Raw genomic sequence first — 6000 nt, forward strand, 5'->3', positions numbered from 1 at the left:
GACTAAGATCTGGACTGCATTGACCCTCATCATAACCAAGAAGAAAAATGCAGATTGCAATTCAAAAGAAACTCAGTCTTCTATGGAAACCTTATTTTAGTCAGAGGATACATGAGAAAGGTGTTGAGTTGGGGGAGGAGTAGATCAACTATGATGGAGTCCACTGGAAACTTGTCTGAGACAGTTTTGTCCTGTGGACTGCTTATTGATGGCGGACTGAGAAGTCCATTGCACAGACCATGTTGTCTTTCTTGGTAAGCAAGTAGTTGAGCAGATAACATTCTATAATTGGCCACTAGGTGGTACAGGAGAACACCTCCTGTGATGCCTATCATTCCCTGCTAAAGCTCTTGAGGCAGAGGATTATTGAAAAATGCATTTCAAGTTTTTCATTATTTTTAGACTGCAAACATGTCTATTTTGAAAGCAAAAGGAAATTAAATGTAGTCAGATTCCAAACAATTTCAATGAAATACAACAATAATTCTGTTGTATCACTTCATGTGTAAATCCAGATGAGTTTCAGTGTGAATATTTTCTGTTCACTTTGATCAGTGCTATTAACTGCCCTGGAGAAATGTGACCACGGGATTTTAGTTAAAGGAATACTCTGTTAGCACTGTGTATTGTAGCACCAATGCCTCTGAATGATAGAATTAAAAATGTCTCTAAACCACCACTGTTTGTGAGACACGTTCAGTCTTGGCAATGCTGAAAGATGCATCCCCTACAGAGAATATCGGAGGAACAGTAACTTTGGGTTACTTTCACACAGCTCATAATGGGCCAGTTAGTAAGTAGCATTCACACAGGCCTGTGTATTCTCCCAGGGAGTGGGTACATTACTAAGATAGAGAGGTAAACCACTTAGTCCCCAAAAAAGGAACATCCTGTTACTTTGTCACAGTGTGGCCCAGCGTGAAATTCATACTGTCAAAAAATTGCATATATGAAGTTAGTTCTACCCTCTACATTATTGCACCCTAAGTAATATCATCCATAAACCTTAAATTATGCATGTGCTTAAGTCTGATCTAAATCCTAGAACTAATTAACAAAATGGGATATATCTAATTCTTTCATCCAACTATAATATATTGGGGCCATCTATGATTTTCATAATTTTCAGCAAAAGGTAAACTAGTTTGAGGGAAGGGGGTTTGAGTAAATTTAGAATCAAAGAAACATCCAGCCCAGAGGGAGGCCATTCAGCCCATCGAGTCTGCACCGGCTCTTTCGAAGAGTAATCCAGTTAGTCCCACTCCCCCGCTCTGTCCCCCTATCCCTGCAATTTTTTCTCCAAGTATTTATCCAATTCCCTTTTGAAGGCTACTATTGAATCTGTATCCACCATCGTATTAGGTAGTACATTCCAAATCCTAATCATTTGTTGCATTTTTTTAAAAGTTTTTCCTCATGTCGCCTCTGGTTCTTTTGCCAATCACCTTAAATCTGTGCCCTCTCATTATCAACCCTTCAGCCATTGGAAACAATTTCTCTTTATTTACTTTATCTAAATCCTTCACGATTTAAAACACCTATCAAATCTCCTCTTCGCCTTCTCTGCTCCATGAAGAACAATCCCAGCTTCTCTAATCTATCCTCTAGAATTCCGATCATAGGAATAGGGGCCCCAAGTTTTGTCCTGCAGCGAAAACGGCGCACTTCCGAGCTGGGCGCCTGTTTTTCGCGCCGAAAACTGCGCCTAAAAAAAAGTCCGATATTATGTCTGGCGCAGCGCACTCTTCGCAGCAGGGGGCGGAGCCTAACACTCGCACCGATTTTCTAAGTAGCAGGGGGCGGGTACAATTTAAATTAGCCTTCGTGGTGCCGGCAACCCTGCGCGTGCGCGTTGGAGCGTGCGTGCACGCGCAGTCTCACACAAACATTGGCACTCGGCCATTTTTTAAAATACTGCAGAAAAAGTGAAGATTTGTTTCTTGGACCCCTGCAAAGGCTTGTAATTTAATTTTTTTTTGATATTTCTGTGTGTGAGGGAGTGCTTTTAGCAGCACTGGTGAATAAATCACCTGCTGAAATCAGTGGGTTCAGCTTTTCACTGCTAAACTTGCAGAACCGGTGCTGCATTGGTGCATGCAAATTAAGGACTGTGTGTTTGGAGAAATAAGAGTGCCAATTCAACTTTGCAATAATACGTGGTGTTGACAATGCAGCACCCATTCTGCAAATTTAAATATAAAACTGTCGATGTGGCTGTATCTTCGGCTGCCGGCCAGCCACTGATGCCGCTGATATCCTATGGCCGAATGGCCTCACGTCCGTCCGTCCGCTGCTGATTCTTTGGCTGCCGGCCAGCCACTGACGCCGCCCCTAAAGCGTGGCCGAAAGGCCTCAAGAACCTTAATGAGCTGCGTGTGTCTTGCGTTGATTCTTCGGCTGCCGGCCAGCCACTGACATCTCATGGCCGAATGGCCTCTGGTCCGTCCAGTGCTCCTTCTTCGCGGCCAGCCACGAAGAGAATGAAGGCCTGCCTCAAGCACTGCAGCTCAGCTCGAAGCTTGCTGCCGCTGCCGTCGAGACACTGACGCCACACCGCTGCCTGTCTCCAACATGAAAGGCCTGCCTGAAGCACTTTCACACAGGTAGGAACATGGTTTATTTAATCTTTTCTTTGCTTATAAATTTTTATTCAGGTTGGATTTATTTGTATAATATTTGTATAAGTATAACTAAAGATTGATTGTAGAATTTAATCACTTCCCTCCCCCCCCCTCCCCCCCCCCCCCCCGCCACCATTTCCTACGCCTAATTTGTAACCTACGCCTGATTTTCTAAAGTGTAGACAAGGTTTTTTTCGAGCGTACAAAACTCTTCACTTACTCCATTCTAAGTTAGTTTGGAGTAAGTTTTCACTAACGAAACTTTGAAATCAGGCGTAAGTGGCCAGACATGCCCCCTTTTTTGAAAATAAAATTCTGTTCCAAAGTGAAACTGTTCTAACTGACTAGAACTGGAGCAAACTAAATGTCGAGAATTCCGATTTCTAAGATACTCCGTTCTACACCAGTTGCTCCTAAAAATCAGGAGCAAATCATGTGGAAACTTGGGGCCAGGAGTAGGCCATTCAGCCCCTTGCGCCTGCTCTGCTATTCTATTAGATCACGACTGAGCTCTACCTCAACACCACTTACCCAAATTTGCTTCTTATCCTTTGATACTGACCTATCAGTCTTGAACATTTTAGTTGACAAAGCATCTACAGCCTTTTGGGGAATTAATTCCATTTGTTGAATTATGTATTCAAAATCATGTTTCATTCTATTTTGCATTTTAAAACAATGCTCATTTTTTGGGAATGGTTGAATGTTAAATTCAGTGGGCTCAAGTTTCGGACTCCCGCTAGAACGGTACACATCGGAGTGGCCCGCCTAATTTGTAGAATAAAAATTGCGCCAAATATTTAGCATGCGATTCTCTGATAGCTGTAAGCCCGTTTCTAGCCCGGCGCGGCGCAGCAGGAGCTGCTGGGGGCGGAGCTACAGCCCTGCGCCAAAAACAGTGCCAGCAGCTCATGCGTACGGAGTAGCTCTCAGCCCTCCCAGTGTGTTCCGTCTCCCGGGTGACGACCCTATCCAAGGCCGAAAGGACGTCGCCCCTATCCCGGGCTGAGCGGCCTGACGCATCTTACCTCGTCTGGGGGGCCCGCCCGGCATCTCACTGGGGACGGGCCCGCCCGAAGAGTCGTCGGCTTCCTCTGTGTGCGGGCCCCGCCCGAAGACCTCGGCAGGGCCCGCCCGTCCGGCCCCTCTCTGGGGGCGGGGCCCAGCGGAAGAGTCGTCGGCTTCTGTGTGCGGGCCCCATCCGAAATCCTCGGCGGGGTCCGGCGTCTTCTGCGTGCGGGCGCTGCCCGAAATCCTCGGCGGGGTCCCGCCCGAAATCCTCGGCAGGGTCGGGCGTCTTCTGCGTGCGGGCCTCGCCCGAAGTCCTCAGCAGGGCCTGGCTTCGGCGGTGGCGGGGCCTGCCCGCCCAGCCTCTTGCTGGGGGCGGCCCTGAAGAGGCGTCGGCAGCCCAGCATCGGCTGTGTGCGGGCCCCGCCCGAAATTGGCGAGGCCTGGCTTGTTCTGCCACCCCCCCGTCCCTCTTCTCCACTCCCCCGCCCCGCTTCTCTCCTCCCCCCCCCCCCCCCCCCAACTCCCCACCCGGCCCTCTTCTCTCCCCTCCCCCGTCCCTCTCCACCGCTCTCCCGTCCCTCTTCTGTCCCCCCCCTCCCCCCGTCCCTCTTCTCCCCCCCCCTCCCCCCGTCCCTCTTCTCCCCCCGTCCCGTCCCTCTTCTCCCCCACCGTCCCGTCCCGTCCCTCTCTCTCTCCCGTCCCGTCCCTCTTCCCTCTCTTTCCCCCCCCCCCCCCCGTCCCCGTCCCTCTTCTCCCCCCCCCCCCCCCCGTCCCTCTTCTCCTCCCCCCCCCCCCCGTCCCTCTTCTCCTCCCCCCCGTCCCTCTTCTCCTCTCCTCCCCCCCCCCCCGTCCCTCTCCTCCCCGTCCCTCTCCTCCCCCCCCCCCCCCCCCCCCGTCCCTCTTCTCCTCCCCCCCCCCCCGTCCCTCTTCTCCTCCCCCCCCCCCGTCCCTCTTCTCCTCCCCCCCCCCCGTCCCTCTTCTCCTCCCCCCCCCCCCCCCCGTCCCTCTTCTCCTCCCCCCCCCCCCCCCCGTCCCTCTTCTCCTCCCCCCCCCCCCCCCCGTCCCTCTTCTCCTCCCCCCCCCCCCCCCCCGTCCCTCTTCTCCCTCCCCCCCCCCCCCCGTCCCTCTTCTCCCCCCCGTCCCTCTCTCCTCCCCCCCCCCCCCCCCGTCCCTCTTCTCCTCCCCCCCCCCCCCCTCCCCCCCCCCCGTCCCTCTTCCCCCCCCCCCCCCCCCCCGTCCCTCTTCCCCCCCCCCCCCCCCCCGTCCCTCTTCTCCTCCCCCCCCCCCCCGTCCCTCTTCTCCTCCCCCCCCCCCCCGTCCCTCTTCTCCTCCCCCCCCCCCCCGTCCCTCTTCTCCTCCCCCCCCCCCCCCCCCCCGTCTTCTCCCCCCCCCCCCGTCCCCTCTCTCTCCCTCCCCCCCCCCCCCCCGTCCCTCTTCTCCTCCCCCCCCCGTCCCTCTTCTCCTCCCCCCCCCCCGTCCCTCTTCTCCTCCCCCCCCCCCCCGTCCCTCTTCTCCTCCCCCCCCCCCCGTCCCTCTTCTCCCTCCCCCCCCCCCCCCGTCCCTCTTCTCCTCCCCCCCCCCCCCCGTCCCTCTTCTCCTCCCCCCCCCCCCCGTCCCTCTTCTCCTCCCCCCCCCCCCGTCCCCTCTTCTCCTTCCCCCCCCCGTCCCTCTTCTCCTCCCCCCCCCGTCCCTCCTCCTCCCCCCCCCCGTCCCTCTTCTCCTCCCCCCCCCCGTCCCTCTTCTCCTCCCCCCCCCGTCCCTCTTCTCCTCCCCCCCCCCCCCGTCCCTCTTCTCCTCCCCCCCCCCCCCCGTCCCTCTTCTCCTCCCCCCCCCCCCCCCGTCCCTCTTCTCCTCCCCCCCCCTGTCCCTCTTCCCTCCTCTCCCCCCCTCCCCCCCCCCCCCGTCCCTCTTCTCCTCCCCCCACCGTCCCTCTCTCTCCCTCCCCCCCCCCCCCCCCGTCCCTCTTCTCCTCCCCCCCCCCCCCCCCCCCGTCCCTCTTCTCCTCCTCCCCCCCCCCCCCCGTCCCTCTTCTCCCTTCTTCTCCTCCTCCCCCCCCCCCCGTCCCTCTTCTCCTCCTCCCCCCCCCCCCCGTCCCTCTTCTCCTCCTCCCCCCCCCCCCGTCCCTCTTCTCCTCCTCCCCCCCCCCCGTCCCTCTCCTCCTCCCCCCCCCCCCGTCCCTCTTCTCCTCCCCCCCCCCCCGTCCCTCTTCTCCTCCCCCCCTCCCGTCCCTCTTCTCCTCCCCCCCCCCCCTCCCGTCCCTCTTCTCCTCCCCCCCCCCCTCCCGTCCCTCTTCTCCTCCCCCCCCCCCTCCGTCCCTCTTCTCCTCCCCCCCCCCCCCGTCCCTCTTCTCCTCCCCCCCCCCCCCCCC

Source organism: Pristiophorus japonicus, unplaced genomic scaffold (assembly GCF_044704955.1).
Source record: "Pristiophorus japonicus isolate sPriJap1 unplaced genomic scaffold, sPriJap1.hap1 HAP1_SCAFFOLD_2340, whole genome shotgun sequence".
NCBI classification, from domain to species: Eukaryota; Metazoa; Chordata; class Chondrichthyes; family Pristiophoridae; genus Pristiophorus; species Pristiophorus japonicus.